The sequence below is a fragment of the Lampetra planeri genome, chromosome 42 (genome assembly GCF_965212315.1).
Source record: "Lampetra planeri chromosome 42, kcLamPlan1.2.h2, whole genome shotgun sequence".
Lineage (NCBI taxonomy): Eukaryota > Metazoa > Chordata > Hyperoartia > Petromyzontiformes > Petromyzontidae > Lampetra > Lampetra planeri.
Window position 1 is genome coordinate 8,621,956 of NC_136148.1, and position 19,503 is coordinate 8,641,458.

At 57.3% G+C, this 19,503-nt stretch overlaps 1 long non-coding RNA gene across 3 annotated transcripts; it reads right to left on the reverse strand.

The window, feature by feature from the left end:
* Positions 1-795: 795 nt before the first annotated feature.
* On the reverse strand, positions 796-6,763 carry LOC144732374 (uncharacterized). 3 transcript variants are annotated; one of them, XR_013588193.1, is made up of 6 exons: positions 6,548-6,763; positions 4,503-4,643; positions 3,187-3,270; positions 2,268-2,295; positions 2,091-2,213; positions 796-1,110 (listed from the first exon to the last, which is right to left on the reverse strand). It is a non-coding gene; the product is annotated as an uncharacterized LOC144732374 (long non-coding RNA). The 3 variants fall into 3 exon arrangements; XR_013588192.1 differs by having other exon boundaries at positions 2,091-2,177; positions 2,214-2,295; XR_013588191.1 differs by having other exon boundaries at positions 2,091-2,295.
* Positions 6,764-19,503: the final 12,740 nt, after the last annotated feature.

The following is a 19,503-nucleotide window of genomic DNA, read 5'->3' on the forward strand; positions in this document are numbered from 1 at the left end:
TGGGTGGGTGGGTGAATGGGTGGGTGGGTGGGTGAGTGAGTGAGTGGGTGAGTGGGTGGGTGAATGGGTGGGTGGGTGAATGGGTGGGTGGGTGGGTGAATGGGTGGGTGGATGGGTGGGTGGATGGGTGAATGAGTGGATGGGTGGATGAGTGGGTGGGTGAGTGGGTGGGTGGGTGAATGGGTGGGTGAGTGAGTGAGTGAGTGAGTGGGTGGGTGGCTGGGTGAGTGGGTGAATGGGTGGGTGAGTGGATGGGTGGGTGAGTGGGTGGGTGGGTGAGTGAGTGGGTGAGTGGGTGGGTGGGTGAGTGGGTGGGTGGTTGGGTGTGTGGATGGGTGAGTGGATGGGTGGTTGGGTGTGTGGATGGGTGGGTGGGTGAGTGGGTGGGTGAGTGGGTGAGTGGGTGGGTGAGTGGGTGGGTGAGTGGGTGGGTGAGTGGGTGGGTGAGTGTGTGGGTGAGTGGGTGGGTGGGTGAGTGAGTGGGTGAGTGAGTGGGTGGGTGAGTGAGTGGGTGGGTGGGTGAGTGGGTGAGTGAGTGGGTGGGTGAGTGGGTGGGTGGGTGAGTGAGTGGGTGAGTGGTGGGTGGGTGGGTGGGTGGTGAGTGGGTGGGTGGGTGAGTGGGTGGGTGAGTGGGTGGGTGGGTGAGTGAGTGGGTGGGTGAGTGAGTGAGTGAGTGGGTGAGTGAGTGGGTGAGTGAGTGGGTGGGTGAGCGAGTGGGTGGGTGAGTGAGTGGGTGGGTGAGTGGGTGGGTGGGTGAGTGGGTGGATGGGTGAGTGAGTGAGTGGGTGAGTGAGTGAGTGGGTGGGTGAGTGAGTGAGTGGGTGGGTGGGTGGGTGAGTGAAGGGGAGAAGGGGCAGGCAGGGAGGGCTACTTCTGCAGTCCAGCGAGACGAGCGTGTTGGACAGAGTGCGCTCGATGGGACGGGGGCTGTGTGGTGGTGAGTGGTGGTGATGGTGTTAGTGGTGGTGGTGGTGTGAGTGGTGGTGGTGTTAGTGGTGGTGTTGGTGGTAGTGTGAGTGGTGTTGGTTGTGGTGGTGTTCCTAACGTCTCCATGACCGCGCGTCTTTAAGACTGCGACTTCGACATCTTGTCTTGGCAGTACTCAGTCGCCTGGGAGGGCAGGGGGAGAGGAGAGAGGAGGGGAGGTCATCACGACAACAGCCCTGCTAGAGGCTACCTGGGGCAGCTTTGTCTGTGTGTGTGTGTAACTGCACTTACCCCTACAGCCCTGCTAGAGGCTACCTGGGGCAGCTTTGTCTGTGTGTGTGTGTAACAGCACTTGCCCCTACAGCCCTGCTAGAGGCTACCTGGGGCAGCTTTGTCTGTGTGTGTGTAACTGCACTTGCCCCTACAGCCCTTTTAGAGGTTACCTGGGGCAGCTTTGTCTGTCTGTGTGTGTAACTGCACTTGCCCCTACAGCCCTGCCAGAGGCTACCTGGGGGATCTTTGTCTGTGGGTGTGTAACAGCACTTGGCTCTACAGCCCTGCTAGAGGCTACCTGGGGCAGTTTTGTGTGTGTAACTGCACTTGCCCCTACAGCCTTGCCAGAGGCTACCTGGGGCAGCTTTGTCTTTGGGTGTGTAAGTGCACTTGCCCCTATAGGCCTGTTAGAGGCAACCTGGGGGATCTTTGTATGTGTGTATGTGTAACTGCACTTGCCCCTACAGCCCTGCTAGAGGCTACCTGGGGCAGCTTTGTCTGTGTGTGTGTAACAGCACTTGCCCCTATAGCCCTGCTAGAGGCTACCTGGGGCAGCTTTGTCTGTGTGTGTGTAACAGCACTTGCCCCTACAGCCCTGCTAGAGGCTACCTGGGGCAGCTTTGTCTGTGTGTGTGTAACAGCACTTGCCCCTATAGCCCTGCTAGAGGCTACCTGGGGCAGCTTTGTCTGTGTGTGTAACAGCACTTGCCCCTACAGCCCTGCCAGAGGCTACCTGGGGCAGCTTTGTCTGTGTGTGTGTAACTACACTTGCCCCTACAGCCATGCTAGAGGCTACCTGGGGCAGCTTTGTCTGTGTGTGTGTAACAGCACTTGCCCCTACAGCCCTGCCTGAGGCTACCTGGGGCAGCTTTGTCTGTGCGCGGCCTCACCCCGCAGGCGCGAGCGGTGTCCCGCGTCACGGCACCAGAAGGAGGGGCCCCACGTGCAGCCACGCCCACCAATCAGGACACGCCCACCTTTGGCGCCACGCCCACCCTCGAGGCCACGCCCACCTTTGGCGCCACGCCCACCCTCGAGGCCACGCCCACCCTCGAGGCCACGCCCACCGACAGGGGAGGAGCAGAGAGACACGGCCTAGGAGAGGGGGGAGAGGGGGAGGGTTGGTGGTGGTGGTGGTGGTTGTGGTGGTGGTGGTGGTTGTGGTGGTAGTGGTTGTTGTGGTGGTGGTTGTGGTGGTGGTTGTGGTGGTGGTTGTGGTGGTGGTTGTTGGCGAGGTGGTAGTTGTGGTGGTGTTTGTGGTGGTTGTGGTGGTGGTGGTTGTGGTGGTGGTTGTGGTGGTGGTTGTGGCGATGGTGGTGGTGGTGGTTGTGGTGGTGGTTGTGGTGGTTGTGATGGTGGTTGTGGTGGTGGTTGTGCTGGTGGTTGTGCTGGTGGTGGTGGTTGTGGTGGTTGTGGTGGTGGTTGTGGTGGTTGTTGGGGAGGTGGTGGTGGTTGTGGTAGTAGTTGTGGTGGTGGTTGTGGTGGTTGTAGTTGTGGTGGTTGTTGTGGTAGTGGTAGTTGTGGTTGTGGTAGTAGTTGTGGTGGTAGTTGTGGTAGTAGTTGTGGTGGTGGTAGTTGTGGTGGTAGTTGTGGTGGTTGTGGTGGTAGTTGTGGTGGTTGTGGTGGTAGTTGTGGTGATGGTGGTAGTTGTGGTGGTTGTGGTGGTGGTGGTTGTGGTGGTGGTAGTGGTGGTAGTTGTGGTGGTAGTTGTGGTGGTAGTAGTTGTGGTTGTTGTAGTTGTGGTGGTTGTTGTAGTTGTGGTGGTTGTGGTGGTGATGGTTGTGGTGGTGGTTGTGGTGGTGGTTGTTGTAGTTGTGGTGGTAGTAGTTGTGGTTGTTGTAGTTGTGATGGTTGTGGTGATGGTAGTTGTGGTGGTTGTTGTAGTTGTGGTGGTTGTGGTGGTTGTGATGGTGGTTGTGGTGGTAGTAGTTGTGGTTGTTGTAGTTGTGGTGGTTGTGGTGGTGGTGGTGGTGGTGGTGTTGTCACCGTGCAAGTTTTCTCGGCGCCCGCGAACTTCCCAAGCAGCTGAGCGACGAGCACCGCCCGGTTCTCCTGCAGGAGGCCGTGGCACTGAAACGGGACACACAAAAGTAGAGGTAGTGGTGACCCAGGTAGCCCCCTTGCCCCTCTCCCCCACCACTCACACAGCTAAAGGTGACCCAGGTAACCCCTCTTGCCCCCCCCCCCACTCACTCAGCTAGAAGCATAGGTAGCTCTGTTAGAGGCTACCTGGGGGATCTTTGTGTGTGTAACAGCACTTGCCCCTACAGCCCTGCTAGAGGCTACCTGGTGCAGCTTCATCTGTGTGAGTGTGTGGTGTCTCACCGTGGGAGCTGTGTCTGTGTGTGTGTGTGTGGTGTCTCACCGTGGGAGCTGTGTCTTGTGAGTGTGTGGTGTCTCACCGTGGGAGCTGTGTCTGTGTGAGTGTCTGGAGTCTCACCGTGGGAGCTGTGTCTGTGTGAGTGTGTGGAGTCTCACCGTGGGAGCTGTGTGGGAGCTGTGTCTGTGTGAGTGTCTGGAGTCTCACCGTGGGAGCTGTGTGTCTGTGTGTGTGGAGTCTCACCGTGGGAGCTGTGTCTGTGTGTGTGGAGTCTCACCGTGGGAGCTGTGTCTGTGTGTGTGTGTGTGGAGTCTCACCGTGGGAGCTGTGTCTGTGTGAGTGTGTGGAGTCTCACCGTGGGAGCTGTGTCTGTGTGTGTGGAGTCTCACCGTGGGAGCTGTGTCTGTGTGTGTGTGTGTGTGGAGTCTCACCGTGGGAGCTGTGTCTGTGTGTGTGTGTGTGGAGTCTCACCGTGGGAGCTGTGTCTGTGTGAGTGTGTGGAGTCTCACCGTGGGAGCTGTGTCTGTGTGTGTGGAGTCTCACCGTGGGAGCTGTGTCTGTGTGAGGGTGTGGAGTCTCACCGTGGGAGCTGTGTCCTGTGTGTGTGTGTGGGGTCTCACCGTGGGAGCTGTGTCTGTGTGTGTGGTGGAGTCTCACCGTGGGAGCTGTGTCTGTGTGAGTGTGTGGAGTCTCACCGTGGGAGCTGTGTCTGTGTGTGTGTGGAGTCTCACCGTGGGAGCTGTGTCTGTGTGTGTGTGTGGAGTCTCACCGTGGGAGCTGTGTCTGTGTGAGTGTGTGGGGTCTCACCGTGGGAGCTGTGTCTGTGTGAGTGTGTGGAGTCTCACCGTGGGAGCTGTGTCTGTGTGAGGGTGTGGAGTCTCACCGTGGGAGCTGTGTCTGTGTGAGTGTGTGGGGTCTCACCGTGGGAGCTGTGTCTGTGTGTGTGGGGTCTCACCGTGGGAGCTGTGTCTGTGTGAGTCACCTGGGCCCTGTAGGCGAGGGGGGAGCTGGTCGCACGCTGCCCGCAGCGTTGATTCCGCTCTCTCCGTGGAGGTGCCGTTACTGCCGCTGCTGAGAGGCACCTCCACGCTGCTCAGCAGCAGCTTGCAGAGGACGCAGTCCCCTACTCACGCAGACACAGACACACGGAGACACAGACACAGAGACACACACACATAGAGACAGAGATAGACACAGAGACACACAGACACACGGAGACACAGAGATAGACACAGACACATACACAGAGACACACAGACATAGACACAGAGACATAGACACACAGACATAGAGACACACAGACACACGGAGACACAGACACACAGACACAAAGACATAGACACATAGACATAGAGACACACAGACACACGGAGACACAGACATAGACACAGAGACATACAGACACATAAGAGACATAGACATACAGAGACATAGAGACACACAGACACACGGAGACACAGACATAGACACAGAGACATACAGACACATAAGAGACATAGACATACAGAGGCATAGAGACACACAGACAGACACACGGAGACACAGACATAGACACAGAGACATACAGACAGACACATAGAGACATAGACATAGAGACACAAAGACATAGACACAGAGATAGACACAGTGTTTTTGTTTGCATTCCGACCGCAGGTATTGTGGTCAATGCAAACACGACTCCTTGTAAAAAAGTTGTCAGTTTTGTTGCCAGATAAAAGGGTAAAATCCAATTATCATATTTTTCTACTGGCAAAGGAGGTTCCAATGGTGTAAATGCTTAGCCTCTCAAACTCTGACGGTGCATTGTCTTTGAGTTGTGCGCCTTTTGGCGTCATCTGGTCCAACAGCATGTGAGACTAGGCTCTAAGAAAAGCTGTCTCGGGCGTGGACCAATCAACTTCAAGGACAGTGCATACATTATCAGAGTTATGTTTTGTTTGCATTCCGACCGCAGGTATTGTGGTCAATGCAAACACGACTCCTTGTGTAAAAAAAAAAAGGTGTCAGTTTTGTTGCCAGATAAAAGGAGTAAATAAACAATTATCCGTATCCTACCTGATACCCGGCTACCCGTACCAGGCCGGGTACGGGTACCCGTTTGTGACCCTGGTGCGGCCGGGTATGGGTACGGGTAGACCGTGAGTCACTGGTGAGTCACCGTTTGTCACTCATTTCCCAACGTCTTGTCTCTTCTCACAATTCAAGTTCCTAGAATCAACCCACCCGCGCGCCTGCAACGTGGCTTCATCCCAGAGGTCGCAACCGGGTACCCGATACCCGTACCCTACCCGTACCCGGCCAGGTACGGGTAGCCGGGTATCGGGTACGGGTAGGCCGTGAGTCACTGGTGAGTCACCATTTGTCACTCATTTCGGGTAGGGTACGGGTACGGGTAGGGAACGGGTACCCGTTTGCGACCCTAGTGCGGCCGGGTACGGGTACGGAATCAAAACCCAAAATTTCGATTTAAAGCTTTCGTGACTGCAGGGATTCATCTTCTTGGTTCTTTTGGTAAAGTCACATAGAAGGGAAAAAATAATAATAATAAAATAAAATAATATAATAAAATTTTATAATAAAATAAAACATAATAAAATACAATTCTCACGACGTTTCGGCCACAACGCAAGCAGCCGTCCTCAGGTGGAGAACAGGTCTGTCGGAAAGACAGCGTCTGAATGACTCTCTCTCATTCAGACGCTGTCTGTCCGACAGACCTGTTCTTTACCTGAGGACGGCTGCTTGCGTTGTGGCCGAAACGTCGTGAGAATTTCATTTTATTATGTTTTATTTTTATTATTTTATTATTTCCCTTCTACGTGACTTTACCGAAAGAACCAAGAAGATGAATCCCTGCAGTCACGAAATAAGCTTTAAATCGAAATCATATTCATTATGTTCTATTTTTATTATTTTATTATTTCCCTTCTACGTGACTTTACCGAAAGAACCAAGAAGATGAATCAAAACCCGTTTGCGACTTTTGGGAGGGGGGGGGTGGGGGAAATCAACGTCCGGCGTTGTCACCGAGGATGGCGTTTGCCGTGGCGGTGGTGGCCGCAGCGTCGCCAAAGCAGAGGCCCAGCAGCGAGCACACGACGGCGGGGCTGAGGCCCTTGACGAGGAGGTCCACGACGCGGGTTCCGTAACGCTCCACAAAGTCGCGGCACTCCGCCCCCGTGGTGGCCGGCAGCAGGGAGCACACTGCCTCCACCGCCTCCACCACCGCTCGCTGGGTGGGGAAGGGGGGGAGGGGGGGGGAGGAGAGGGAGGGGGGGGGAGGAAGAGGGGGAGGAGGGGGGGAGGGGAGGAGGGGTGGAGTGGAGGGAGGGGAAGGAGGAGGGGAGGGGGGGAGGAGCGGGGGAGGAGGAGGAGGGGGAGGGGGGGGAGGAGGGGGGGAGGGGGAGGAGGGGGAAGGGGGGGAGGAGGGGTGGAGGGGTGGAGGAGGGAGGAGAGGGAGGGGGGGAGGAAGAGGGGGAGGAGGGGGGAGGGGAGGAGGGGTGGAGTGGAGGGAGGGGAAGGAGGAGGGGGGGAGGAGGAGGAGGGGGAGGGGGGGGAGGAGGGGGGGGAGGGGGAGTGGAGGGGGAGGAGAGGGAGGAGGAGTTTGAGGGGGGGAGGAGGTGGGGAAGGGAGAATGGGGGGGAGGGGAAGGAAGAGGGGAGGGGAGGGGGGATGGGGGGGGGTGGAGGGGAGGAGGGGGAGGAGGAAGGGGAGGGGGGAGGAGGAGGGGTGGAGGGGAGGTGGGGGATGAGGGGAAGGAAGAGGGGGAGGGGAGAAAGGGGGGTAGGGGAGGGAGGAGGGGGAGGGAGGAAGGGGGGGGGAGGAGAGGGGAGGAGGGGGGAGGGGTAGTGGAGGAAGGGGAGGAATGGGGGGGGGGAGGAGGGGGGAGAGGAGGAGGGGGGGAGGGGGAAGAGGAGGGGAGGAGGGGTGGAGGGGAGGGAGGAGGGGGGGGAGAAGAGGGAGGGAGGAGAGGAAGGAATGGGGGGGGGAGGAGGGGGGAGAGGAGGAGGGGAGGGGTGGAGGGGAGGGAGAGGTAGGAGAGGGGAGGAATGCGGGGTGGGGGTGTTTGACCAAAGAGCAAAACGTGAGCAGTGCAAGGGCAGTGCAAGTTTGCTGTGGTGATGTGTCAATGTCAACGAGTGTCGCGGCACCGGCCTTGACACTCACTGGCCCCTTAGCAGCGGATGAGAGGGGGAGGAGGGTGGAGAAGGGGAGGGGGGGGAGAGAGAGGGGGAGGGAGAGAGGGGGGGGGAGAGAGGGGGAAAGGGGGGAGAGAGGGGGGGGAGAGAGGGGGGGGGAGAGAGGGGGAGGGGAGAGAGAGGGGGGGAGAGAGGGGGGGAGAGAGGGTGGGGAGGAGAGGGGGGGAGAGAGGGAGGGGAGAGAGGGGGGGAGAGAGGGGGGAGGAATGTATGGACCTGCAGGGCCTCCCACTGGGACAACTGCCACCTTTCTACAGGAGCGTCCTGCAGACGTGGAGCACCCTCGCCGTCAGGAGGCTGAACCGGCCGCGATCGGCCGAGGATCTGGTCTTCGAACCGATCCTCAGGAACCCGCAGACAAAGCTGCCGTCCACCACCGCCACCCCCGGCATGGAGAGGCGCCTCACCAACGCGCGGCCTCACCAGGATGGGAGATCTGGTGGAGCCTGGAACACGGGGCCGGTGGCTCGGACCAGCAGACATGGCCACAAAGACAGGGCTGCAATCGCTCCGGGTGGCTGCCCGGATCCTGGCCGAAGCCAAGGAAGCCTTCTCAGCGGCAGCGGGGGAGAACGCCCCCCATCGGCGTTGGGGACGACGAGGCCCCTCTCGGTCCCCCTCCACCGGAGCTCTCCGTCGTGCCGCTGCAGCGCCAATGCCGACAAGCGAAGGCAGATCACAACCTGTGCCGGCTGGAAGACCTACCAGAGGTGGCCTTCGCAAATGTCAAAAGGAAGGTGCTCTACTCCTACATGGTCCGGTTTCACCAACAGGACACCCTGAGGAGCCACAAGGACCATGCCTGGAGGAAAGCCCTGCCCTGCATCTCTCCGGAGAGGCCTCGCTGGAAGCAACTCTACTCCAGCCCGACGTACAACCGCATCGGCGACCTCAGCTGGAGCATCGCCCACGGCACCGTCACCACCAACGCCTCCCTGGCGCGCTTCACCGACACGCCCCCGGAGTGCCGGTTCTGCGGTAAAGTGGAGACGGTGGCGCACCAATACGTGGAGTGCAAGAGCCTGGACTCGCTGTTCAAGGTCCTGAGAAACATCCTACTAAAGTTCAGCCTCCACTTCTCCCCGACGGTCCTCATCTTTGGATACCGAAAGGGCGACGGATCCCAACATCTTCAGGGGCTGGTCAACGTGCTCGTCGGCTACGCCAAGCTCGCCATTTACAGGGCGAGGAAAGTGGCCCTGGAGGGGAAACGTCCGGCCAGCAGCCTGGGCATCTTCCGCGCTCTGGTCGGAGCCAGGGTGTGGCTGGAGTTCCGCCATGCACGGTTGACCCACGCCGTGCCGGCCTTCATGGAGCAGTGGGCGATGGAGGAGGCCGTGTGCTCCGTGGCAGATGACGGGGAGCTCTGCATGCTGTTATGAGCTACCCGTCAGAGGCCGTCGGACTGCGAGGGGGGGCGGCGTACATAACGAGAGAGTGAACGAAAGAATGAGTGACAAAACGAGCGAGAGAGAGAGCGAGTGAGAGAGAGAGCGAGAGAGCGAGCGAGAGAGTGAGCAAAAGAGCGAGCGAGGGCTACATAAAGCCCAGTTTAAAAAAAAAAAAATTTACGAAATGATGACCGAAACAAAGTGCCGAATACACCGAGCATCTTCTTGTTTCCACTGATCGTAAAAAAAAGAGAGAGGGGGGGGAGAGAGGGGGGGAGAGAGGGGGGGGGAGAGAGAGGGGAGGGGGGGGAGAGGGGGGGGAGAGAGGGGGAGAGAGGGGGAGGGGAGAGAGGGGGGGGGAGAGAGAGGGGGAGGGGGAGAGAGGGAGAGGGGAGAAGGGGGGGGGAGGGGAGAGGGAGGGGGAGAGAGGGGAGGGAGGGGAGGAGGGGAGAGAGGGGGAGAGGTGAGGGGAGAGAGAGGTCGCGCTTCGTTTGAGCTCCTGATTTTCCTATCATATTCTTAGAAACCCGCTTCTAACTGCTTCATTTCTTTACAGATTTTACTCAGTAAGAGTAAGTATTCTGCCTCTTGCACACACAAGTAGTCATATTTGTGTGGTTTTCTATTTTTCTTTACTTTCTGAAGCGTAACAACTCGGGGTGAGGCACAGCCTTCTGAAACACGCTGTTGTTTCTAAGGCGCGGTGGTCAAACCCATAGTTTATTCAAACATCGTTTTCATACTTTAACAGGCTTTTTATACTTTGCTTATTGTTCCGGTATTTCTTCTGCTTATGTTGTTAATCTCAGTTTGCGATTCTCAAACTATTTAAGATTTGTTATAACTTGTTTCTTGTGTGAGCATTTGCTGTTAAAGCACCGAGTTAGAGCCACACAATAATTTGAACACTATTGTTGACTTTGCGGATTAAGCAGCCTAATGGTTAATGATTAACTATTGGGCTCCTTACACGCTGGTGCAGAATATTTATTTATTTATGACGTAAATTATAATTCGATCTCCATTTATTATTTATTTGTACATTCTTTTTTTCTCTATACGTTAATTTATTCAATAAATAAAAAAATACATATAATTTATTAAATAACTTAATTTATTCCTTTTTCTAACTTTCTTTATTTTCTTCAACGAGGATTACTTCTTGATCCTCAGTTTACACTCTCGAAGGGAGCTCTATATAGAAGCGCTACACCACAGTCAGGCAGCGTTTGAGGGTAGGAGGAACTAAATGGCCACCTACGCACAGGCCGCAGCTGCCAATCTGCCCGGAGCCACGAGGCCCCCCACTCGGGCCTCTGCTCCAAGGCCAACCCCCCCAAGCGCGCAGCGAACATTTCCGCCGCGCGAGAACGGCATCCGCTGCTACGCATCGAGCTCCGTCACGATCGAGGAGTACGTCGTGGCCCTGGCCGCCATTGTCCCGCCAGGCACCATCGCCCACGCCGCGAAGCTCAGCGGGAAGCCGTCTTCTTCCTGACAACGAAGAAGGGGGCCGATGCGGCAGTCGAGAAGGGGATAACCGTGCGGGGAGTGTACGTCCACTGGAACCCATCGTTTCAGTGGCGGCGCGAATCGTCGTTTCCAACGTGCCGCCCTACATCCCCGACAAGGACATGCTGGAGCACGTGTCCAAGCTGGGCACGGTCGTGTCGCCAGTACGTGCCCTGTCGCTGGGGTGCAGACACCCCACCCTGAAACACGTCTTTTCTTTCAGGAGGCAGGTGCAAGTCCTACTGACTCCCGGACAACACTGGGGAGGGATCGTTTGTGATTGTCTATGCAGGCATTGCCCATAGACTGTTTTATGCCAAGGATTGCATCAAATGCAATCTTTGCAAAGAAGAGGGGCACTTCCGAAGGGATTGCCCTAAACCGACGACGCCAAGGGTCGGAGAAAAGAGTGGGGAGGAGGGAGGCACAGCAGAGGGGGGGAAAGCAGCAAGAGCCCCCACTGCAACAAGGCCCCCAACAGCCCACACCGGACCCGCCAGCCACGCAGCCTCCTACACCTGAGGTAGTGGCCCCAAAATCGCCACCTCAAGCGACTAATCGCAAGAGGAAAAAATACAGAAGAAACCGGATCGCAAGGGTCTAATTCAGAGGAGGAACCCCTCCCAGACCTCGAACCGGAAGAAGCGGTGCAACCTCCCACACCAGGGGAGGAAGCAGAACAGCTGCCGGACGCCGACGACATGGTTTTCGCCATCCCGGACGCCACGCCAAGTGACGCGCGGGTGGCGAGGAAGAAACTCGTCAAGAGGAAGAAGCAGCGTGTGTTTGGGGACGGGTTTCCACAGCAGGAGAGCGTGGACAATGAAGGCGACATCGCCCACGGAAATCGACCCGTCTACTGCGGTGATAGAGACTCACTCCCCACCAGCTATGCATGAAACGATGACAGATCTTATTGGCTCAGCCCTCGACCAAGAGGAGGAAGTCGGTGGAGAGTCATCAAGCACACTTGCCGAGGATGAAATGGATGGGAATGACGAGGAAGGTCCCCGTCCCACTGCTGACCCAAAACCAGTGGAAGAGACACCCCGGGGCCATCCACCCGAAGAGCCTGAGCAGGAGACATCCCAAGTCGTCCACGACACTGGGGGAGAGGATGCCGCTGGGCCATGCGCCAGCCCAGCCGCTGCAGCTCTTCCAGCAGAGACGGACGCCGAGGAAATCGACTCTGATCGGGACGACTGCCTCAGTGTGGGGAGCGAGAGCAGCCAGGGGTCTACAGTCCTTGACTCTCAGACTTGCCTGGTCTCCTTGGAAGATCTCTGCAAATTCCTTGACGACACCAACGTGAGGAAGGACAGAGCGGACATTGCCATGGTTCGATGGAAGGACAGCAAGGCATTAAAGTCTTCTGTGACTCAAGCCGACAGAGTCCTCGCCAATCAGGGACTCAAGTCCCGGGGTAAGGAGAGGGCAAGGCTGAGATATTTCCGCAAACAAATTATTAAGTGGGAGGACGTGGAGGCAAGTAAAAACCAATGCCTATGTACATCGCCTCCCTAAACGTGAACGGCTGCAGGGAGGCAGTGCGGAGGTTTTCCGCAATGTCTCTTGCGAGGAAACACGCTGCCTCTGTCTTCTTCATTCAGGAGACGCATCTCACGGTCGAGGACGAGGATGACTGGACGAAGGAGTGGGGAGGGGACTCCTTCTACAGCCACCTTGACAACACCTCCTGTGGAGTCGCGACCCTGTTCGCTAAAGGGTTTCATCCCGAACTCATCACCCAGACCGAAGTGGTGAAGGGCAGGCTGCTCGCGGTAACGGTCAGGGTGGGCGATGTTACCACCCACCTACTGAACGTGTACGCGCCGGTCAACAACAAGGAGAAGATCCCGTTCCTGCACCTCCTGAGGAGGCACCTGGCTGGGATCCCGGACGACGAGTGCGTGATTGTGGGTGGCGACCACAACTGCACAATCGGCGCCCTGGATCGTTCGGGAAGGCAGCAGGGGGGAGTTGGGCCGAAGAGGGAGATGCAGGGACTACTGGAGGACGCCGCCTTGGTGGACGTGTGGCGCATACATCACCCAGGCCAACGCCAGTTCACGTACACGAGGACGAGGCGCGATGGCTCGGTGACACAGTCCAGGCTCGACAGATTTTACATCTCTAAGAACTTTGTGACGTGCGCCATAACGTCTGGCATCAGGGCGGCACCCTTCACGGACCACAACCTCATCGTGCTCCGTGTCAAGCTGGAGAGAGCCCGCGAGGGTGCGTCCCACTGGCATTTTAACAACTCGCGGCTGGGGGATGGCACCTTCATAGAGATGTTCGAGGACTTCTGGGAAGAGTGGAGAAAAACCAAAACGCAGTTCGACTCTCTGGCCCAATGGTGGGATATGGGCAAAGTGCACACCAGGCTGTTGTGCCAACAATACACCTGGGGGAGCACCAGACTGAAGAACGCGGACATCACAGACATGGAAGCCCGGGTCCTCGATTTGGAGAGTCGCCTCGCCGAGGACAGTGACCCTGCTCTTCTTCGAGAATACGAGGAGATTAGGGAGCGTCTCAAAGGCCTACAGGAGGAGCAGACGAGGGGAGCGTTTGTGCGATCCCGGGTGAAGCTCATCACAGACCTCGACACGGGATCCCCGTTTTTCTACTCCCTTGGGAGGCAGAACGGGAGACGCAAATACATGGAGTGCCTCTTTGATGGTGACGATGTCCTGGCGCACGAACTCCAGCAGAAGTCGACCATCATCAGAGACTTCTACGGCAGCCTGTTCTCCCCTGAAGAAACATCGGGAGCGGCCCAGGCGGAGGCATGGAGCGGTCTACCCACCCTGGAGGAAGACGGGGAAAGAGCTGCTGGAGCAAAAGCTCACCAGGAATGACCTTGACGCAGCTGTAGGAGGACTGGCCCCAAATAAATCCCCAGGGTTAGACGGGCTAACAGGGGAGTTTTACGCCGCTTTTTGGCCATCCCTACGGGAGGACTACAGAGAGGTGCTGGAGGAAGCCTCTGTCACCGGGGTGATGCCTCAGTCTTGGAGGAGGGCGGTGCTCACTCTGCTTCCCAAGAACGGAGACCTGAGGCACCTACAAAACTGGCGTCCGGTGTCCCTCCTGAACACCGACTACAAAATATTGACGAAGGCTCTCTCCCTGCGACTGAAAGGGGTGATTGCACAAGTCGTAAACAGGGACCAGTCCTACACCATCCCCGGACGATCCATCCACGACGGCATCTTTCTGGTCAGAGACCTCATCGCGATGTCCCAGAGGTTGGGCATCCCAATCGCGTTTCTGGCCCTTGACCAGGAAAAGGCTTTTGACAGAGTTGACCACAAATACCTGCTGGGAACCCTCAAGACCTTTGGTTTTGGAGATGGGTTTGTCCGAACGATCCGCCTACTCTACACCAAGGCGGAGTGCATGATCAAGATCAACGGCACCCTCACTGCCCCCGTCAAATTCGAGCGAGGAGTGAGACAGGGATGCCCATTGTCGGGCCAACTTTATGCACTGGCATTAGAGCCTTTCCTGAGTCTCATAAGGCGGAGACTCAGCGGCCTGGTGCTCAGGGAACCAAGTGTCAGTTTGGTCCTGACGGCATACGCCGATGACATCCTCCTCATCCTTCGTTCCCTGGATGATGTCGCCCTGCTGCACGAGTGTCAGGAGGTCTTTTCGAAGGCCTCCTCATCCAAAATGAACTGGCAAAAGTGCAGCGGCCTGCTGGTTGGAGCGTGGGACATGACCGAGTGTCCGGAGAAGGCAAAAAACATCAATTGGAGCACAACATCGCTGCACCACCTGGGGGTGTTCCTGGGACCAGAGGAGGAACCACCGCAGAGGAACTGGGTCGAGCTGGAGGAAAAGGTGAAGGAGCGGCTGGCCAGCTGGAGTCGCCTGTGCAAGTTCCTCACCTTCAGGACAAAGACGTTGGTGGTGAACCAGCTGGTGACGTCCATGCTGTGGCACCGACTCTTCTCCCTGCACCCCCCCATGAGCCTCGTCAACGCGCTTCAGAAGCGAGTCCTCGACTTCTTCTGGTCGGGCAGAGGACACCGGGTCGCGGCTGGGGTCCTGGCCCTGCCACTGGACGAGGGCGGTCACGGGCTGGTGTGCGTGCGGAGTCAGCTGGCCACCTTCCGACTGCAGGCCGCACAAAAGTTCCTGCACGCCACCACCCCTGCACCAGCCTGGAGCGTCACGGCCTCCTTCCTACTCAAACAGCTGGGGGGTCTGCAGTGCTCCAAACAACTATTCTATATGGACCTGCAGGGCCTCCCACTGGGACAGCTGCCACCTTTCTACAGGAGCGTCCTGCAGACGTGGAGCTCCCTCGCCGTCAGGAGGCTGAACCAGCCGCAATCGGCCGAGGATCTGGTCTTCGAACCGATCCTCAGGAACCCGCAGACAAAGCTGCCGTCCACCACCGCCACCCCCGGCATGGAGAGGCGCCTCACCAACGCGCGGCTCACCAGGATGGGAGATCTGGTGGAGCCTGGAACACGGGGCCGGTGGCTCGGACCAGCAGACATGGCCGCAAAGACAGGGCTGCAATCGCTCCGGGTGGCTGCCCGGATCCTGGCCGAAGCCAAGGGGGCCTTCTCAGCGGCAGCGGGAGGAACGCCCCCCATCGGCGTTGGGGATGACGAGGCCCCTCTCGGTCCCCCTCCACCGGAGCTCTCCGTCGTGCCGCTGCATCGCCAATGCCGACAAGCGAAGGCGGATCACAACCTGTGCCGGCTGGAAGACCTACCAGAGGTGGCCTTCGCAAATGTCAAGAGGAAGGTGCTTTACTCCTACATGGTCCGGTTTCACCAACAGGACACCCTGAGGAGCCACAAGGACCATGCCTGGAGGAAAGCCCTGCCCTGCATCTCTCCGGAGAGGCCTCGCTGGAGGCAACTCTACTCCAGGCCGACGTACAACCGCATCGGCGACCTCAGCTGGAGCATCGCCCACGGCACCGTCACCACCAACGCCTCCCTGGCGCGCTTCACTGACACGCCCCCCGGAGTGCCGGTTCTGCGGTAAACTGGAGACTGTGGCACACCAATACGTGGAGTGCAAGAGCCTGGACTCGCTGTTCAAGGTCCTGAGAAACATCCTCCTAAAGTTCAGCCTCCACTTCTCCCCGACGCTCCTCATCTTTGGATACCGAAAGGGCGACGGATCCCAACATCTTCAGGGGCTGGTCAACGTGCTCGTCGGCTACGCCAAGCTCGCCATTACAGGGCGAGGAAGGTGGCCCTGGAGGGGAAACGTCCGGCCAACAGCCTGGGCATCTTCCGCGCTCTGGTCGGAGCCAGGGTGTGGCTGGAGTTCCGCCATGCGCGGTTGACCCACGCCGTGCCGGCCTTCATGGAGCAGTGGGCAATGGAGGAGGCCGTGTGCTCCGTGGCAGATGACGGAGAGCTCTGCATGCTGTTATGAACTACCCGTCGGAGGCCGTCGGACTGCGAGGGTGGTGCCGTACATAACGAGAGAGTGAGCGAGAGAATGAGCGACAGAACGAGCGAGAGAGAGAGCGAGTGAGAGAGAGAGCGAGAGCGAGCGAGAGCGAGCGAGAGAGTGAGCGAAAAGAGCGAGCGAGGGCTACATAAAGCCCAGTTTAAAAAAAAAATTTTACGAAATGATGACCGAAACAAAGTGCCGAATACACTGAGCATCTTCTTGTTTTCCACTGATCGTAAAAAAATAAAAAATAAAAAAATAAAAAAGAGGGGGTGGGAGGGGAGAGAGGGAGGGGGTGGGAGGGGGAGAGAGGGGAGGGGGTGGGGAGGGGGAGAGAGGGGAGGGGGTGGGAGGGGAGAGAGGGGAGGGGGGTGGTAGGGGAGGGGAGGGAGGGGGGTGGTAGGGGGAGGGAGGGGGGGGTGGTGGGAGGGAGGAGGAGGGAGGGGGTGGGAGGGGAGAGAGGGAGGGGGGGTGGTAGGGGAGGGAGGGGGATGGTAGGGGAGGGGGAGGGAGGGGGTGGGAGGGGGATGGGAGGGGGAGGGAGGGGTGGGAGGGGGTGGGAGGGGGATGGGAGGGGAGGGAGGGGGGTGGGAGGGGGAGAGAGGGAGGGGGTGTGGGAGGGAAGAGAGGGAGGGAGGGGGGAGTGGGAGGGGAGAGAGGGAGGGGGGTGGGAGGGGGTAGAGGGAGTGGGAGGGGTGAGAGAGAGGGGGGGAGTGGAGAGAGGGGAGAGGCTGAGCACGCGAGACTCGCACTCTCACGAACTTTCCATCGCCCCTCGAGGCGGGGCTGGGTGTTTGCTTGAGGCGGGGCTGGGTGTTTGCTGGGCGCTTCTAGAGCCGCCCTGCCTCGGACGGCTGGGCGCGTGTTAAACCGTGACCAGCAGCAGCGGCGGTGGTGCCAGCAGCGGCTATTGAATGTGTCGCGAGTGTTGTTCGCTGTGCTTGTGCAGCAGCGTCACCACGCTCACCCATTGTGAAAGTTCGTGACTGGGGTACAGCCGTCACGCAAGTGGCTGGCGCACGACAAGTCAATGAAGCCGACAACAATCTGAGTTGAATTCCCGGCCACGGCTTCTTGCCATCCTTGCCGAGTGATGTCCGGACTGGTGCACACCCCCTTCAACTCGGCACCAGCGTGGTGAAGGATGGCCAAACAACCCCCTAAACAGGGAGGCCATCATCATCCAGCAGTGGACTTACGAGGAAACGCAATTAAACTACATCGCACAGTGTTAGGAAACATGACGAGTGAGTGTGATGCTAGCGAGATCGACGTCGTATCAAGTATTCCGATCCGCCTAATTGACTTTAAGACTTTGCCCCACTCGCCCACCATTCTAGAAGCTCAGCGCGCCCAGTTGTAGGCGCGCGTAAGAGAAATGAGAAGTGGAGCTTCCTTGCTATGCGCACGCACCAAGGGTACAACTCCCGACTCACAGCCACGGCTACCGTCAGTGGCGAGTGATGGGGGAACCCGGTCATGCCCACACCCGCCAACTCCTTTTTAAATCCTTTATATTAAGTTCACTTGCTTGCTTGCTTGCGCGCTTACGACCGTGCAAATCTTTCGGTCGTTTTTTAACCCACTTCCCGTGATCCAATCGAGCTGACATTTTGCACACAGACTCGTTGTGTGTGACAATTTATTTTCGTGAATTTTTTTTTCCAAAATGTTCAACATTTTAGGAATTTTTTTTTTTATATTTAATTACCAATTGCTGAATGGTGGCAGGCAATCATCTGACCCATAGGTGGCAGCCATCTCAAGCCAGAGGACGAGAGGACTCTAGCCGCCCGTTTCAAAGACCAATGTGATAAAAATGAAACGCTTACTCAAGAAAAACAGAAATGAATAATAAAATAAAACCGATGCCACGCATATAAAGGATTTATAGTGAAAAACTTTGTTTTTACGGGTTAATGTTTTACCAACCCGCAATAGGCGAACGCGAAGTATGGTCAAATCAATGTACCTACGTATGTTGAACTTTTTTCGCACCGTACGTAGCCAGCCGTGCTAATCGGGCGGTGCTGGGGAAGGACAACAAACTAAACACAAGAAGCTAATTAACAACGCCCACGTTAGAAGTCACACAAGTGCGATTGTGTTGCCATGCAACCCAAGCCATGCGCCGTCTACTGAACCGTGTGGTCTGCTGCGCTTTTACAACAGAGACGAAACAGCAAAACGACAGAAACTCTCTCCTGACATTCACAGCTCCTGCTGAACGTGGCCACAATCTCACTACTGCGGCTTGTCTTAAAGTGTTTTAGTTGTTAAAGAGGTGTACGCCGAGCGGCCTGTTCGTGCTCTTGATGCTGTCAGTGGCTCCCCCAGCTGCGTCTTCGAGGAGGTGGAATGTCAAAGGGGCCGTCCATAAATGACGCCACGCGATTTTGGACGATTTTTGACCCCCCCCCATCGTCACACGGCGTCACAAAAAGTCAGACCCCCCCTCAAAGATGACGTCACAAGGCTCTGCCCCCCCCCCCCCCAAAAACATGCTTCAAATCGCTTTAAGCTATTGTCATTGTAGTGAGTATTTAATGTGCCGCTGCACTCTGATGTTTTAGGAGAAAACATGTATTAGAAAGTCTATTTAATTAAATAGAACGTGTTGTCTATATTTATTTAAAGTTGCGCATTTTGATGTGACGTCACATTTCTCACCCCCCCCCCCCCTCGTCACACATCGTCACAAATGTCTGACCCTCTCCTAGGTGCGTGACGTCATTTATGGACGGCCCCAAAGGCAGGAGGAGGTATGCCATGATGTTTTGGGTCTCGAATGAGAGGCGCCTATTCTGGACGTCCGCGTTGTTCCACTCTGTTGGCGCAGCAGCAGCAACAGCAGCGTCCTCGATCTGGGCGGTGAGATTCTAGGATGGTGACAGCATCAGCAGCAGCAGCGTCCTTCTCGATCTGAGTGGTGAGATTCTAGGATGGTGACAGCAGCAGCAGCGTTCTTCTCGATCTGGGTGGTGAGATTCTAGGATGGTGACAGCAGCAGCAGCGTCCTTCTCGATCTGGGTGGTGAGATTCTAGGATGGTGACAGCAGCAGCAGCGTTCTTCTCGATCTGGGTGGTGAGATTCTAGGATGGTGACAGCAGCAGCAGCGTCCTTCTCGATCTGAGTGGTGAGATTCTAGGATGGTGACAGCAGCAGCAGCGTTCTTCTCGATCTGGGTGGTGAGATTCTAGGATGGTGACAGCAGCAGCAGCGTTCTTCTCGATCTGAGTGGTGAGATTCTAGGATGGTGACAGCAGCATCAGCGGGATCAGTGCGAGCTGCCCAATTCCCACCGCGGACCGCGGCGCCGCGCGATCGCCACTCCGATTCAGCAACCAGTTGCAGAGCAGACGGGCGGGGCCACGGCGGACGCAACCAACTCGCATCGTCAGTCGTGGCCGCAACAAACCCGTGAAGCCAAGCCCCGCAAACTCA